Consider the following 19,052-nt stretch of genomic DNA (forward strand, 5'->3'; position numbering starts at 1 on the left):
GGACCACACAGAAGAGGAAGAGGACCGCTACAGCAGAATCCCGTCGAACAAGAAGTCGAGGGACTTACACTCGCACTGTTGGTCGAAACCCGATTAGAAGACCTGCAGCTGTTCCAAATGACGCTGAGGAACAAACTATTGTTCCAATGGCCACTGAGGGACAGACTGTTGTTCCAATTGATAATGAGGAACAAACTGCTATTCCAATTGCCACTGAAGAACAGACTGTCGTTCCATTAGCAGAGGAACCACAACAACCTTTTGTTCATGTCAAGAAAGAAAAGGAGAATAAGGAGATCCAAACAGAGGCACCGCCCTCAGGGGTGATCCGGGTTCTGAACTCTAAGCAGCATAACAAAAAGGTTCAGGTAAAACTCCCGACCTCTACGGCCTTATGGAAAAAGGATCCAAAAACAAGAACCTTGCATAAAATGATGAAGGAAGCTCAACAGGAAACTGAACAATTGAAGGAACAAACAGTCCCCCGGGAGAAATATGAAGAGTTGCAGCAGCAACTTCGGAATATTAGTCAGTCCGAGAGCCAAGCCTTCGAAGGCTGGCAAAAGGAGCAGGAAAAGGTTGCAAAGGTAACTCGTCGATTAGATATTGTTGTTAGGCAGATGGACACTGTGTGTTCCTTGTATAATGACGTTCTAGCCTGTAGGGCCCCTGCTAAAAACTATGCTTTATTTTTTCTTGAACGATATTTACGATTAAAGATAAAAGCTGTCAGGGCAGGTGCCCCTATACAAATCAATACTCTTAATGATTTCATAGATTGTTGCAAGCATTATGGAATTAAGGTCCAAAGATTATTATGTGAATTTTACTTGCATAACCTCGTGCTAGACCAGGAAACTGATTTAAATCCTGGCCCTTTTGTTGGGGACATACAATTGCAAGCCTTTGTTTCCTTCGGGGTTAATCAGCTAAAATGGCTCAGGGCTTATACCACTTTTCAGAGACAGGAAAATAGCCTAGACTTGTGGGTGAGAGCCGAGCCTAGAGACCCAGTACTGTTATGGAGAGCACATAGGAACCTTATGAGAACCCCGGGTGTTATGGAGACATTAGGACCCATGCATGAGGACTTAATCAGACAAAATTTGGAATATTTTCTGACTATTAAAGACCTTGCTACCGATGCTGCAAAATTCCGATATCAGATTTCGAACCCAAACATCCAGCTCAGGGAACCATTCAGATATGAAAATTTTGAGCTGGTAGCCAGTCGATTGAACCTTTATGGCGAGCGAATTTTGCAAGCAGGGCCATCCTGGTTAGGGTATCGATTTCGTAGTCCAATCATTTGGCACCCTGCACCCGGATACCAGGCCTTGTATGAAATGCCTGAAGGTCAAACAAATCAGTTTTTTGATGATTTGGTTGCTCATCACGGTTGTAGGCCTCCACACGAGATTCCCTCTCCGGCCTACTCTCTTACTGCTTTGCATATCAACTATAATGTTTTCATGAGGGCATGAAACAGGGTAAGCAGGGGGGTGTGTGGAGCTCTGGAAAGGTATGTTTTTGACAAACAATTTAGTGACTTTTCGGTAGCAATTGTAACCCTTTCTGCATAATGAACTTAAAGAGATAAAGCATTTTTAGTAGAATATGTGAGAATTAGTATGAAAATCTTAATCATTGATAATTGTTATTTTTTCATGCAGAAAAGGGTGGAAACGAAGGATTACTGTTTAAGAGGAAAAGACAAAGGAAGAGTAACTGCTGTCCCTTTGGAAGGGAACCGGATGCGAACGAGATCAAGCGGATCGAAGCAGAACGACCCGGGAAAGAAAGAAGAATTATCGATTCGGCGGAGCAGGGAAAGGAAAATCAAGGATTAACGGCTTGGCGAATCCCTCAGGATCTTTGATCCTGAGGGATCGTTGTCTTGCTTATTTTTGCTACCTAGATACCTCCGCCATTACTCTTATAAAAAGGGGCAGCAGTGTTAAGCTCAGGAGACCTTTTTTCATATATGTAAATTTAAGTCTCAGTTTGAACTTTGATCATCGAGTCTCGTTAAGACTTGTTTTGCTGTACTTTTGTTGATGCATTAATACCAAAGACTTGGTGCTTTATTTCATCTCTGCGTCTGGAGTAATCTAAGGCGGTGTATCCTTGGAAGCTAAGGGCCCGGCTCCGAAGGACACTTGCTTTTGTATCATTATAATTTGATTTTTGTGTGGATTGTTTATATAGTTTGGTAATCTGACGTGTTTGTCATATGCTGTTCCATGCTCTGTTACGACTAATTCATTAATTGTTTCATTCGGGAAATTTATGTAAGTGACTATGTATTGTGTGAATGAATCTTTTCAGAGTTGATTGCATGTTCACTATTTAAGCCAACTGTTTCTGTTACAGAGCCTTCATATTGAATATTGTTGTATTGGATTCATTTGAACTCTTATTTGTGGGAATCCGGAAGTAATATTATTCTATCTGGAAACATAGTCATATTCTCTGGAATCATCAGATTGCTATAGTAAGTGTGTTGTGTATATATGATAAATGCTGTTCCATAATTCATTTGTGAATATCGCCTCATAAAGTAAAGTTCATTGGAATTGCTTTTGAAGATTGTTATTTGGGAGTTTAGTTCAATAGAGCAAGTTCAGTTCTAACTCGCGAGATCTAGTTTACTGAGTTGCTGTTCCATTTATTTCCGTTCCATTTACTGCTGTTCCATTTCAGATTTGTTGTTCCACTTTCCGTTTGCTGTTCCATTTTACTTTCTGTTGTTCCATTTCCTTGCATTTACTGTTTTGGTGTGAGAGAAGGTCTAAAGCTGTAGTGAGTCAGCAAGTCGCTGCTTAGCTCCCAGATCTTTGGTCCATACTCTATTTTTCTTCCATCAGTTTCTAGAGGGATGGGTTATCGCTTCCACACCCTTGACTGATAAATCGCCTGGTGTGATTCCTTTCTTTTAAAAGCAGAATTAGTTATAGTTTAGCATCCATTTACTCTTGTATTTTCTAGACACTGTACTACGAAGCATTACTCTGACGAATATCCTCGGATTGAGCTACTCTTTGCAATAACAAAGCGTTCCCGGATTGACTTATTAATGTAGCATAACTAGAGGTGAAAGAGACCCTTGTTACAGCTCTACATAGCCAAGATGCCTCAGAACTTCTTCAAGTGGCAGAACAACAAAGGCAAATCTCTTGAGTGCAAATTGTATTTCATATTGGGAGCATCCTATAGTAGTGATAGTGGATTTTGCCTCATTCAGCACCATACCCGTAGCTTTTAGGAAAGTACCCAGGGCATAATGGAAAGATGTGAGATCGCCTATACCTCCATTTAGGAATACAAGAACATCATCAACAAACAACAAATGGGTCAATGTGCAAGCGTCGATAATTTTGATTCCCCTAACTCGCCCTTGCCTGTGTTCCTCTCCAAGAATTCTACTGAGACCCTCCATTATGAGTAGGAAGAGTAGGGGGGATAGAGGGCATCCTTGCCTCAACCCTCGTTCTACATGGAAAAAAGGGGATGCCGAACCATTTACAAGCACACTATAAGATACATTGGTGATGCAACACATGATCCACTTGATGAAGGTATAGGGAAAGCCTAGATGGGTTAACAGGATTCAGATGTATAGCCAGTTAACTTTGTCAAAGGCTTTGGATAGGTCTATTTTCAAGATCATTCCTTTGAGTTTTCTTTTCTGTATAGAGTGGAATGCCTGAGTAGTGCATCTATCTGTTCTATAAGAAAGAAAACTACTCAGGGGAGATGTGCAAAGACAAGACAGATTTTAGGCGATTGGCAATGATTTTTGAAATGATCTTGTAGATGAAGTTACATAAAGAAATAGGCCTAAAGTCATCATAGGTCGAGGGCTTATCGACTTTAGGAATGAGAGCTATGAATGTGGAGTTGAGGCCTTCCCACATCCTTCCCTTTCTATGGAATTCTTCTATGAGTCTTAGGAGATCCAGCCCTAGAATGTCGAAAAAGGCAGTGTAAAATTCTACTGTCCATCTGTCTGGTCCCGGGCTCTTATCTTTCTTAAGCCACTTGAGGGTTGCTTCGAGCTCATCAAGGGTTACTTCTTTAGTAAGTTCTTGTTCGGCCTCCTGATCAACAAATCTGGGGAAAGACTGTGCTATACGCATTACTTCAGCCAGAGTAGCTGTGGGAGGTTCCTTGAAGATGTCTTTAAAATGTGTATTTGCTAGAGCTGCCAAATCACGGAAGGATTGCATGGATTGTCCTTGTCCGTTTTTGAGCTCCCATATTGTGTTGATCGCCTTCCTCCCGTTTGCATATTTATGGTAAAATTTGGTGTTGTCATCTCCTTCCTTGAGCCAGATTGCACGACTTCATAGTCTCCAGCTCTCTTCTCTTTCCTTTAGAATTTGTGTCCTTCTTTGCAGAAGAGAGGCCATTTTGTCTTTATGTTCCTAAGAGTCAATGATTCCTCCAGTTCCCTCCTCAAAGGTAAGGATTGCCTCCTCTGCTCTTCTGAGAAGATGCTCTTCCTATTCTCTTTTCCTATGTGCCCATTCTTTTGAGAGGGATTTCAATTCCTTCATGTTATGAGAAAACCCCTCCGCTATGTTTCCCTCAGTGCCAACTGGGTGGGTCTTCCAAAAATCAACCACCATCCTCATATAATCAGCGTCCTTTAGCCAAGTAGAATTAAATTTAAAGGGAGCCTTGGGCTTTTGAATGGCATCTTGTATCTCCAGGTAGATGGGCCTGTGATCTGATAAGCCACCCAAGCCAACCCATTGTCTGATGCGGGTGCCACTGCTGGCCAGAGTTTCTTTAATGAGGAATCTGTCAAGCCTCCTGGCCAGGCTAGCCTCACCTAGTCTGTTGTTCCTCCAGGTGGGTTGTATTTTAGCAGAAGGGATGTCTATAAGGTTATGATCCTCCAATAGATTCTCAAAAAAGACTGACAGAGTATCCAATTGTGCTTGTTGACCCCATGACTCTGCAAACCCTATAGAGAAATTCAGATCCCCTCCCAGGATTATGTTATCTTGCTGTAGAATAGATGAGCTTAGCAGTTTCCTCCAGTATTCAGCCTTGTCTCGGCAGGGGCCATATACATTAATGATTCTGAAGTTGGCTTCTAGGGAGGATGAGAAAATGTCGGCTCCCAAGTATCCAATACCCCCCCAAACACTAAGCAATTTGATGGAGCGGGTACAAATGCCCAGGGCAACCCCTCCAGATTGGCCTGTTGCATCAAGCAAGTGAAAGGACCAACCCGGGAGCCAAGATTCTAGGAGGGGAGTGATGGAGCAGGCAGGTCCTAGGGTTTCTTGAAGAAAGATGATGTTGACAACTTCCATAGAGATTAAGCGCCTCAAGGCTAGTTTTTTCCCAGGACTAGCCATCCCACGACAATTATAGGAGAGCATCTTCATGGAGGGGGAAGATTTAGGGTTTGCTTTGCTCTAAGAACCCAGTCAATTGTTTTTTGTTTGCCCGAGGCAATGTCCTCCCCTACCTGATGTTTGGCTCTGGTGAGTGAGGAGGGGTGACCCCGAGTAGGTTTGGGTAAGGAGGGAGTGGAGTCGACATCAAAACCTACAGCGTCGAGGCCCTGTGATTGAAGCCTTGAGTGAAGAGGATATCTGTGATCGGGGCAGGTAGAATGAGCAGAGTGCGGGAGTGGAGGGGCCTCAGGGATGGAAGGCTGAGGTATGGTGTAAACGGGGGGGGAGGCGCGATGGAGCAGAGCTGGTTGTTGGGGATCTGCCGAGGGGGTCCAGGAGAAGGGTGGGGAGCCGGGGAAGGAGGGGAAGAACAGAGGGGAACTTCCAAGGGGGAAGAAACTCTATCATGTGAAAGAGAAATAGATGTATAATGTAAATCAGATGTAGAGAAAGCAAAGGAGAGAGGAGGGTTTTCCATACCCGCGGTAAAAGTGTCCCCTGTAGCCGCCCGAGCTCTCGTCAGTGGTGGAGAGGGTGGCCGAAGTGGAGCTTTTCCCTGCTTCTTCTTAGGACCTTGCTCGTGCACCCTTCCTTCCTCTACAGGAACCTGCAGTGGCTATTCTTCAACCTCCTTAGCGTGCTGGGATGGTTCCTGAGGGATGGCGTTGCTTGTAACATTTTCGTGAGGTCTTTGTCCCCCTTTGATGTTCAGCGGGCATTCCCTGAACACATGGCCAACCTTGTGGCATCGACGACATCTATAGGGCACTCCTTCATAATCCAGCAGTTGTTTCCTAGAGTAGGTCCACCATTGAATGGTGATATGCTCCTGCAGACCCCCTCTTATATCCATATGCACCAGTACTCTGGCATAAGCCATCTTACTAGTAGAGAGGTAGGATTTTTCAAACTCCATGTACATGCCAAGAGAGTTCTCGATGCGCCGAAAGATATCTTCAGACCAGAAGTGGGGTGGGAGCCTCGACAGTCTGATCCATATTGGGCCGACCCCAATCTGCTCTATTTCTGGATCAAAGAGAGGTGTCCATCGCTTCAAGAGGACGGGCGCGTGTTCAAAGTGCCAGTAAGATGATAAGACCCAATTAGTGTGGTCGGGCCTGGCAAACCTAAAAGCAAACCAGCCCCTCACAAAAGTCTGAATAGTGGGGAGGTCTGCCAAGTGATGCCCCCAGACCTCAGAGGCCCATGATTTTAGGCGAGCCGCAGAGTGGTTCCGTCCACGAATCCTTCCAACCAAAACCCTATTAGCAATGTCCATGGTTTCTGCAAGCTGAATGTCTTCCTCGAGCCACAGAATGATGTCTTCTGCTTTAGATCTAAAGCACCTGGATTTCTTGCGGGGCCTCGCTTCTGCAGATGAGTCCTCCTTTGGATCGGATCTATTCCCAGAGGTGGGAGGGTCCTCAAGTGGAGGGGAAAGTACAGATGGGAGGGTGTCTGATAAGGGAGGGATGTTCGTGAAACTTCTAGAGGGAGGGACGAGGAGATGCGGCGAGCATAGAGGCATTGAGGTTGAAAGGTCGATGAGCTGGGTAGGTTGAAGTGTGACCGAAGGATGAAGGGATGTGGGTAAGACCTGCACAAGTCTCAGTAGGGTTAGGGTTAAGGCAACCAGAGGCAAACCCTAATGAGGAAGGTGACGGCAGGGGAGTGGAGAGGGATGGCCAGGTCAGGGGATCGTCCGACAGAATCACTGGGTGGTTTGAAGGCCTAGAAAATAGAGGTAAGTCAGCAATGGCCTCATTCAGCTCGTAGCTAAATGGAACTGGGTCTTCCTTGGATGAGTGCGGGGTCGTCCAAATAGAGCCCTCCACCAGCGGGTCCTTTGAGTAATCAACAAGATCGAGGTCCATAGCTGTCGAGGGGCACGAAACTGTTGGAAATATTGAGAAGGGGGGTGAATTAGTATTTATTTTTCTGACTATTGTTTTACCAGTTTAAACATTTATTTTTAGAACACAATATGTACAACAAGAATAAATTCTTTTATTAATATAAACTTTGCAGTAAAATAGATACAATATATATAGATGGTTGCAATCTGTTGCCAAGCACCAACTTGGACTTTGGTGAGGCTCCAACCTCCAAAGCTCCAACTCTATTTCGCCAAGATACCAATCTTGGACTTAGGAGCACCAACTCCCAAGGACTTCAATCCTTCCATTTCCCGAGACACCAGTCCCAAAGGACACCTATCCTTCCTACTTCTGAGGCACCAATCCCAAAGGACTCCTATCCTTCTTACTTCTGAGGCATCAGCCCCAAGGACTCCAATCCTTCTCACTTCTGAGGCACCAACCCCAAGGGTTCCAACCCAATCTTGTCAAGGCATGCTTGATAGTAATGTTCTGCTCTCAGAACTCTTCTCTACTAAGTTCTGTCTGTTTATAGCTTCATTGTAGTCTCCATGCTAAAGCATCAATGACACTCAGTCTTCTTATGAAGGAGTCTTTACAGCTCTTCATACTACCCACATAGAATGTCCAATAGCCTTCATGACCTCTGATAATGTCTTCACACAACTTTAGTCAGTCTACTGTTAGCTACACTAAGCTCTGCATAAAGAACAACTTTCTATTCAAGCATCTGTTCTAATGTCATAGTGAATGCTTCAGCATGACTGTTTCTCTGCTGGCTGCTTCTCCCCTTCAACTGCCTACTATCCTATTGGTCCTTCGTCCCTCTTTCTGTTCTGCTGCACCCTCTTTTTGTTCTATTGGACCCTCTTTCTATTCTGTTGGACCCTCACACGGCCTCTGTTTCCTCCAGCTTATTTCAACAACGTTCAACCACTGACCATTCTCTGTTTTTCATGTTTTATCCATTCCCCATGCCTCTGTCTCCTGGTTTCCTCTCTTCGCTGGCCCTTTAGCTTCCTCAACGCTCGCTGTCATTTCCTCTGTGCTCACTTGCTTCTTCAGCTTCCTGGCTTTCGGTTTCCTCTGCGCTGTGCAAGTTCACTGACTCTCTGGGGACGTGTAGATTCATTAGACAGGTCCAAAAGATCCACGAAGAACACATCTTCCTATTTTACCGTAACAGTGCTCCTTTTGGCAATGATTGCGGGCATACACAGAGTTATTTTAGTTAAATGGAGATGTTTTTGTCCCAATCGCAATCATAATCACCATGATTCACCCCTGCTAACTGACGTTCAGTCTTCTGAACCATCGAAACAACCATCGTAATCCTTTTGGCTTAAAAACACCCCGCGCAAGCCAAATATTTCATTACATAGAGAATATGAGAAAAAATAGTCAAACAGACTAAAAGGTAGACTTCGAGAAATATTACAATTGCACCTATTCCTGTATCGGGTTCGCGCTTAAATCGCAATCGATGATTTGTGACTCTCGGGGGTCCTTTATATATCAGACCGATGACTCTGCCGATCGCTGATGGCTAATCCTCCATTGCTCCGATGGACCGGATGCAATATGGTATTAAACCATAGTTAATATGCCCATCGGGTCCACAACTCATCGCAGTCAGCGCTTCCAATGTGGCAAGTCTTTACAACTTGCGATATGCAATGGATGTGATCATAGATTAAGTCATATTGTAATGTGCAGCAAGTCCGCATGGATATGCATCGTAGTCGGGAGTTGCCCCTTGTGGAGGTTCGATGCGATATCGCTATCGGCAATCATAATGGACTGCTTGACATATTGTAGCTCCCGCTTCCGAAGTGTCGATGCAATACTCGCTGTCGGTGATCGCAAGTTGCACAGGGTTAGGGCTCGACGTTAACGTAGACCCCTGATAGCAATGTGATGTGCCGGGCCCAATACAACTCAAAACTCCCATGTATAGAGTTTCAAGTCCGCAATCCTCCTCTGATAGTGTATTTTCCCTAGAGCCAAGTCTTTCACCTCCAATAGTGTAAAAACACATATGTATAGTATATGCTCGTCCACCTGTATCTTCATGCATATAATTCTTTTGTGGCCCGATAGCTCCTGATAATATAAATGCACCCATTGCTCCTCTGATGGCTCTCTCTACTTCCTTATAGCTCTGTTTGTTCCTCTGTTGCTCCCATGTCTGTCTGCGTCCTCTGTTAGCGCTATTTGATCCTATACTTTGGCATATATGTATGGTATATATATGGCTCCTCTGTAGCTCCGATAGCTCTATTTTGGCATATATGGTCCCCGAAGGCTCCTGATGGCCCTATCTGCTTCCTCTGTGGCCCTATCTGTTGTTAAACGCATGCATATAAGCTCTTCGATGGCTCTGTTTCTCTGTTTCCTCCGTTTGCTCTGTGTGCTCCTCTTCTTTGGCATATATATATGGTCCTGCTCGCTTAGTTTGTTCCTATAGCTCTGAGAATTCAGTTTTGGCATATATTTATGTAATATATATATAGTTCCTATTACATCTATATATATATATATATAGATATATAGATATATATATATATATATATATATATATATATATATATATATATATATATATATATATATATATATATATATATATATATATATATATATGTGGCTCCTCCTGTAGCTCCTCTTGCTCCAATGTGTCTTTCAAAGACCTCCTTGCATATATGAATGCCTCTCTTGCTCTGATATCTTGCAATATGCTTTGATATGCCTCCTTTGGTAACTCCTCTTGGCTTGGCTATCCTGATGGCCTTGCTCCTGTCTCTTCATGGATCTGCTCGGCTTCCCCTCAGCTTCATGTCATCCTCTAGTATCTAGAATATTGCCATATTGACATCAATGACAACCTAGGTCAACAATCTCCCCTTTTGTTATTGATGGGGTTATCACCCCAAGAAACTCACCTAGGTTGTATATCAGTGATGCTCGGGAACATTACAAACTCAACAAAATTTTGGAAAAATAGGTGGATGAATGAAAGAAAGGATGCATATTCAAGCCGAATAACCACTCCTAGTATTATTGACGCCAGACATGGGTGAACACCCCCAGGCTACAAGGCTTTTAACCACCAATTACTCACAGTTTTAGAGAAAATGTGATGATGGAGAACACAGATCACACCAGCAGATGCATAGGACCCTGTGATGGCTAGCTGCAACCAGTTTAAAGGTTTGTAAATCTGTTTTCTAATGCACAGATAGGATGACAGCTCTCTGGCATTAAAATGATAGAAACCTGCAAACAAGTTCAATGATGCATGCTAAATCCTAACACAGAGGTGGGATGACAGCCCCTCTAATGCTAAACATTAACAACACATAAAAACTGCAAAACAGGTACAACCTGGAACAAGAAGAAGAAGTGGAAAGTGAGCAATCAACAACAAAAGAAGCTTGTATTAGCTGGAAATGCAGACCAAAAGCTGCAGGTTACAAAGTAGTTACAGTCTCCAGAAGTTGAAGCTTGCAACATAATGACATTCATCAACCTGATTACATCGTTTCTTTTGTTATATATATAATTTGTTACACAAAATTTCTCAGCTAGCCTATGCGTGGAGGTGCCTTAAATGACCACCAACCACATTTACAAACTATTATGGGCCTCTGATACATTCTGACTGTTTTAATTAACAAGTTTGACATTCTCTGATATTTTGGTGTCCTTTTTGAGCATAAGGGATATAATATGTACAATGCTCCATAACTAATTTATGTCTTGATCTGCTTGAAGCCGTCCTTCTTGTCCTCGACCGTGCTGTCTCTTTAATATAGTGGGTGAAGTATTAATCGCAGAGAGCTGGAGGATGATCACCTTCATCCCCTGGAAGCGCGGGGCAGGCCAAAACATGGAAATTGCATGGAAAACCAATGAGGGGCTAAGAACAAATGATAGCCGTCGGATGGTGTAAATAAACGGCCGAGATCTGATTTGAGGGGCTATCGGGAGCTAACAGAAATGGAGGATCGGGGTTTAACGAAAGCTGTTGGATCACCGTCAGGCAGATCCAACGGTGATTGGGGGCGGAAGACACAGGATAGTTAACGCACGGGGCGGACGGTGGTATGACGGGCGGGTGGTTTCCCCGCACTGCCTTTGGGCTGCAGGCAGTAATCGTACATATGAGCACGATCCAGTTATATAAAGATGCATGGCTGATGGGACGGCAGGGAAACTACTTTCCCCGCTACTTAATGGACGAGCGGTTTATGGGAGCGGGGATTGCGAACATCGTTGGATTATACGGGGAGTGCAATCGGACGGTCGATGAGAAAAGCACAGATAATGCACATGTCTTGAGGTGATGTGACAATTGAGGGGTGGGCCCGGGCTTTATTTAAAGCTTAGGGTTAAAAAATTTATTATATGTGTGGGGTTATGGATTAAAACCTTAGAGATAGGGATTAAAAAAAAAATGCGTTTGAACGAGGTTTACACGGGATATATGGGTTTTGAACAGGTTATAATGGTTTTCAGGAATTTATAAAGGGTAGAGGGGTTTAATATTATTAAAAACAAAAGCACCCAAGGGTTAGAAGAACATGGTTTAGGTGGGCTTTTGTTAAAACAACAGGTGCCCGGGAGCCAAGGGAAACAGAATTATAACGGGTTTATGATGATAATAGAGAAAAATGGCACTAACGGGGTTATGGGAGAGTAGGGAAAAATGAAAGGGAAGGAGGAAATGAAGGTGGTGGGAGTCATAGGGATAAAGAAAATGGAATGGGAAAGAATGAATGAACTGCTGCCAGCCCTTCCTTTTCAGAAAACACCACGGCCAAGCTGTCCTTGACCCTAAAAAATGCTCAAACATGTAGCAGTGCTAACATTTGGCTCCTTCTAGGGATGAGATCCTCCCTGTGAGGTCTCAAGAACCTGCAGATCAATGCCTTCCTGATGAAAACCAATTTAGCAAAATTCCTAGTGTTCCATTGGGCATGGAGTCTATTTTGCTTGCAAAATTGGTAAAAACGAAATATTTACAACTTTCAAAGCCCAAGGCCTTAAATCGTATAAATTTTCAGAAAATTCCCATTAACTGGGCCGTCAAAAACTGTCTCCCCTCCCATACTTTTCAGTATGAAGGTGTTGTTCCCATGAATCTGTGAAATGACAAAAGGACCTGTCCAGAAAGCATCAAATTTTCCATGATTGCCTTTCTTTTTCGTTAGTGCATCCCATTTCAAAACCAAGTCACCAACCTGAAAATTATCCATTTTTGTCCCTTTGTGAAAAGCATCCTTGATTCTCTTCTGATGTGTTGCAGCCCTTTCCACCAGCTGTTCTCTAATTTGATGTAACTCTGTCAAATCAGTGATTCTTCTTGCCATGTCTTGTTCCTCATTTTGCTCTTCTTGAAAGAACTTTTCCATAGCGAGAGTTAAATGAATTGGGAATACAGCCTCAGTGCCATACACTAGTTTGAATGGAGAACTCCATGTGGATTTCTTGATGGTCACTCTGTCAGCCCACAGTGCATATTTAAGCTTGGAATCCCAATTATTTTTATTGCCCTCTAATAGCTTTTTAATTATCCTGATCAGACTTTTATTAGAGGATTCTGCTAGACCATTTCCCTGTGGATAATATGAGGTGGAATGAACAAGTTTAATGCCCATTGAAGCACACATTTCCACCAGCTCTTTTGCCCTGAAGGCTGCTGCATTGTTTGTGATTAGTTTATGTGGACAACCAAATCTGCTGAAGATATTCTCTGTCAAAAACTTCATGACCACATTATGATCAACCTTCCTTGTAGGGACTGCTTCAATCCACTTCGTGAAATAATCAGTGGCTACTAATATCCACCTGTGCCGGCCACTGGAATATGGATTGATTTCACCAATGAAATCCAAACCCCACTACTGAAAAGGTCCTTTTGCCTGAATTGGTTTTAGGGGCAGAGATTTCAACTACTGTTTTCCTTCAAATATTTGGCACCTGTCACAAGATCTAACAAAATCAAATACATCAGAAAATAAAGTGGGCCAATAGTACTCGGCTTTGAGAATCTTATGGGCTATAGTTTTCCAATAATGGTGCCCTCCACACATGCTGTTATGAAATTGTTGCATGACTTCTTTTGACTGTTCCTTGTCTAGACACCTTAGAAATATTCTAGATGGATCCCTCCAATAGAGCAGATTTTCATTGATGCAATATTTTGCTGCTCTAAGTTTTAAAGTTCTGGCCTGACTTTGATTAAATTCTGAAGGTACTTCTAGCTTCAGCAAGAAATTAATTATTGCAGCATACCAGTTACATGAAGCTAGATTCTCGGCCACTGATTGTTTCCTTACTGTTTCAACTGTTTCCTCTTCTTCTGCCTGACCATTTTCTGCCATCGTGCACAGTAAATCAACATCTAAAGACCTGCAATTTTCTTCAGCCAATAATTTGGCAAGACCCTGACCTCTGACCAATGTTAAATTCAATCATTTTAGCAATCCACTTTGCCCTTCTTCCATCAGCATCAGGTTGAGTTAGGACATCTTTTATTGCAGCAGAGGGCACATATGCAATTATTTTTGAATGCAAGATATAAACTCTGAAAGCCTTTAAGGATTTAATAAGAGCATATGCCTGTTTTTCTATAATATCATACCTCAGTTCAACATCCCTCAAATTCTTGCTGAAAAATGCCACTGGATGCTCTGAACCTTCTTCATCTTGCTGCAATAGAACAACTGCAATAGTGTCTTCAGAGGCAAAAGAAAATATGTGGAACTCCTTGCTGTAGTCTGGACTTATTAATGTGGGAGCCTCCATAATAGCCTTCTTAATTGACTCAAATGATTGTCTTGCTGTATCAGTCCATCTTACCTCTGCTCCTTTCTTCAACATGGAGGTCACATGCTTAACCAATTCTGCAAAATTCGGAATAAACCTCCTGAAAAAATTAATTTTGCCCAGAAAGGATTGGATATCCTTCTTTGATCTTGGGACAGACAAAGTCTGTATGGCTTTGACTCTTTCTGGGTCAATCTGAACACCTGCAGTAGACACAATATGTCCTAACAACTTGCCTTCACTTAAAGCAAATTGAGATTTTTTTGGATTGACTGATATTCCAAACCTTCTACACTTCAGAAACACTTTTCTTAGGTGCTGCAAATGATTTTGATGGTTGCTGGAGTAAACTGTTATATCATCAAGGTAGATGAGGACAAATTTGTCCTTCTCTCCCACAAATGCTATGTCCATAGCTCTCTGAAAGGTGGCTCCAGCATTCATCAATCCAAATGGCATTTTGGCATACATAAAAGTGCCCCAAGGAGTGGTGAATGCAATCTTTTCTTGATCATCTGGGTGCACAACAATTTGATTAAAGCCTAAAAATCCATCCAAAAATGACATCACTTTAGCTCCTGAGACCTTTTGCAACAAGTGCTCCATCTTGGGCAGAGGATAGTTGTCTTTCTTGGAGCATTTGTTCAAATTTCTGAAATCAACACACAGTCTGATTTCACCACTCTTCTTCCTCACCACCACTAGATTGGCCACCCACTTTGAATATCTGAGAGGAACAATGATCTTGGCAGCCAGCAACTTTTTAATTTCTTTCTCAATTAGTGGATGTAGAGGAAGTAGAAGCCTGATTTCTCTGCCTCCTTCTGTCAGCTTGGCCTTTTAGTTTTTCTGCAACCATGATATTAGATTCTACTTCTAAGGCTGCATCATGCATGTCTGCCAGTGTAGCACATCTCCTTTCTCTCAATAACAGGAAAAAATCAGAGTCAAAAGCATTGGAATAAGTGAGTTTAGCAAAGGTGGGAGTAGGCTTTACCTCAGCTGGTATCTTACTATACATTCGGTTAATTTTTTATTAAAATCAGGTATTGACTCTCCATTTTCTCTCTTCAGATTAACAAACTCAGTATGATAATACAGCAAGTCCTTTTTATCTCCCCATTGCTTCAAAAATGCATCATCTAATGCTTCAATATTTGTTATGGATCTTTGGGGTAGTTCTCTGAACCACTTCCTAGCCTCTCCATCAAGGCTCTAGACAAAAATTCTCATCCACACATCATTTTCACTTATATCTAAATTATCAGCATAACTGTAAAAAGCTTCAAGATGTTCTTCTGTTGTTACTCCCTCCGTTCCAGTGAATTTAGGCATATATTTTTGATATTCTCCCACAGGCATAGGATTTAAAGGCACATGCAACACCAATGGTCCATATCTGGCAGCTACAATTCTTTCTATCCTCGTAGGTGCTTGCTGTCCTGCCATGATTGGAATATTTGGAAGAATACTAGCAGATGGAGCAGTAGGAAGTAATGTGATGGATGGCAGTGATAAAGGGATGTTTTGGATTGAAATGGAAGCTTTCTTTGGACTGAGATTCAAAGAGGAACTAACTGTACAAGGGGCTGAACCAATCTCTGAAGACTTTTCCTTATTAACAGTGTTGTGTTCTAAATCTTCAAACTGTAAATCTTCAGCAATAACTTTATCTTTCAGAGATGAATTAGATTTCTTAGGCTTACCTGATCCTGATGCCCCTTTCTATGATGCTTTTTTCGATTTGATAGTCTTCTCAGGTTCAGGCACTGGTTCAGCTGGCAGCTTCTGAGGATTTCTTCGAGTATGTCTCATAAACTGAGCCAGAACTTCAATGTGGAGTCGCCAAATGATGGTCTTCCACCAATGGAGTCACCAGATAGATGATTACAACCAGAAACTGTGTTCAAACCTTGTCTGTCATCAAAGCTTGAAGTTGTGTCGTTCTCCCAGGGAAGCTGAGCTTCAATTCTCCTTTCCCTAGCAACGGCGCCAATTAATGTTATCACCCCAAGAAACTCACCTAGGTTGTATATCAATGATGCTCGGGAACATTACAAACTCAACAAAATGTTGGAAAAATAGGTGGATGAATGAAATTAATGCTTCATATTAAAGCCAGATAACCACTCCTACTATGATTGACCCTAGACATGGGTGAACACCCCCAGGCTACAAGGCTTTTAACTACCAATTACTCACAGTTTTAGAGACAATGTGATGATGGAGAACACTGATCACACCAGCAGATGCATAGGACCATGTGATGGCCAGCTACAACCAGTTTAAAGGTCTGTAAATCTGTTTTCTAATTTACAGACAGGATGACAGCTCTCTGGCATTAAAATGACAGAAACCTGCAAATGAGTTCAATGATGCATGCTAAATCCTAACATAGAGGTGGGATGACAGCCCCTCTGATGCTAAACATTAACAACACATAACAACTGCAAAATAGGTACAACCTGGAACAAGAAGAAGAAGTGGAAAGTGAGCAATAGACTAACAAAATAAGCTTATATTAGTTGGAAATGCAGACCAGAAGCTGCAGGTTACAAAGTAGTTACAGTCTCCAGAAGTTGAAGCTTGCAACATAATGACATTCATCAACCTGATTACATCGTTTCTTTTGGTATATATAGAATCTGTTACACAAAATTTCTCAGCTAGCCTATGTGTGGGGGTGCCTTAATTGACCACCAACCACATTTACAAACTATTATGGGCCTCTGATACATTCTGACTGTTTTAATTAACAAGTTTGACATTCTCTGATATTTTGGTGTCTTTTCTGAGCATAAGGGATATAATATGTACAATGCTCCATAACTGATTTATGTCTTGATCTGCTTGAAGCCGTCCTTCTTGTCCTCGGCCGTGCTGTCTCTTTAATACAGTGGGTGAAGTATTAATCGCAGAGAGCTGGAGGACAATCACCTTCATCCCCTGGAAGCGCGGGGCATGCCAAAACATGGAAACTGCATGGAAAACCAATGAGGGGCTAAGAACAAATGATAGCCGTCAGATGGTGTAAATAAACGGCCGAGATCTGATTTGAGGGGCTACTCGGAGCTAACAGAAATGGAGGATCGGGGTTTAATGAAAGCCGTTGGATCACCGTCAGGCAGATCCAATGGTGATCAGGGGCGGAAGATGCAGGATAGTTAATGCATGGGGTGGACGGTGGTATGACGGGCGGGTGGTTTCCTTGCACTGCCTTTGGGCTGCAGGCAGTAATGGTACATATGAGCGCGATCCAGTTATATAAAGATGCGTGGCTGACGGGACGGTGGGGAAACTGCTTTCCCCGCTGCTTAATGGATGAGCGGTTTATGGGAGCGGGGATTGCGAACATCGTTGGATTATACGGGGAGTGCAATCGGACGGCCGACAGGAAAAGCACAGATAATGCACATGTCTTGAGGTGATGTGACAATTGAGGGGCGGGCCCAGGCTTTATTTAAAGCTTAGGGTTATAAACTTTATTATATGTGCAGGGTTATGGATTAAAACCTTAGAGACAGGGATTAAACAAAAAATGCGTTTGAACGAGGTTTACACGAGATATATGGGTTTTGAACAGGTTATAATGGTTTTTGGGAATTTATAAAGGGTAGAGGGGTTTAATATTATTAAAAACAAAAGCGCCCGGGGGTTAGAAGAACATGGTTTAGGTGGGCTTTTGTTAAAACAACAGGTGCCCGGGAGCCAAGGGAAACAGAATTATAACGGGTTTATGACGATAATATAGAAAAATGGCACTAACTACGTTATGGGAGGGTAGGGAAAAATGAAAGGGAAGGAGGAAATGAAGGTGGCGGGAGTCATAGGGATAAAGAAAATGGAATGGGAAAGAATGAATGAACCACTGCTAGCCCTTCCTTTTCAGAAAACACCATGGCCAAGTTGTCCTTGACCCTAAAAAATGCTCAAACATGTAGTAGTGCTAACAGATGGCAATATTCTTCTTCTCTCCCCCTTTGACATTAATGGCAAAGGAGTGCTCTGGGACCCCCCCTATCAAACTGCTTTTGTTCTTCATGAATGTTAGATCTTCATGGGTCTGTGACTCCCCCTGTCATAGTTCTCTTCTTGTTTTTACTCAAGATAGAAGGATTGATGCTTTATCATCAATTAACACATTATTCCCTCTTCATGTCTCAGAATTGCTTTATCATGGCTTCAACAATGCTTAAGGATGCTCTAGTTCAATGCTTACAATCAGATTTCAAATACTTATATGCCAAGTGTCCAAGTCCAGGCTTTTATGCTTCAATCCATATTGTTGTCTCCACAGGTAACATTGAGAGGCCTTCATAGTCTGAATCAAGAGAAAATGCCCCTGAGATTGTCTTTCTTGCTATCTTTCTTCAGATCTAAGTTCCTTTGTGTCTCTGTGCCTCTCCTTAAGTTACTGCCATCTAGTATTCAATCATCATTGCATTTGGACAAAAATGTGAGGGGTTGTGCCTTACTGTTGCTATATTTCTTAAGTGATCTGTATCAGCTTAAGTTATGCTTGACTGCACAACATTCTCCTTTCTATGAGCCATCTTGTCCTTGTGTTCTTGCACACATCTCTGCATGTTATTTTCCTAGTAGATTCAGATATCCAGTCTATGCCTGTCGTTTAAATCCAATTGCTGATTTGCATCTTCATGTAATGCTTCAGTTTTGTTATATGCTGCCAGCTTCTCTTATTTCAAACTCCATTCCAGATGTATCTGTTTGTTTGAAGACTCCCTTTATTAGTGTCCAGAATTTATCTGTTCTCACATTAAATCCCTGATTTAAGACATAAACTTCTGTGATAACAGCACCATGGTTGTTTTCCCTATTTTATCTAGCATTAGATGACTTTCTCTGTTTCTTCAAATACTACTTAGTAATTAGGTGGAATGCAACTTTAACAGCAGTCCAAAGCATGGTT

This window comes from Pinus tabuliformis, chromosome 9, assembly GCF_031772625.1.
Source record: "Pinus tabuliformis cultivar Carrire ecotype Pingquan chromosome 9, CPIR1, whole genome shotgun sequence".
Lineage (NCBI taxonomy): Eukaryota > Viridiplantae > Streptophyta > Pinopsida > Pinales > Pinaceae > Pinus > Pinus tabuliformis.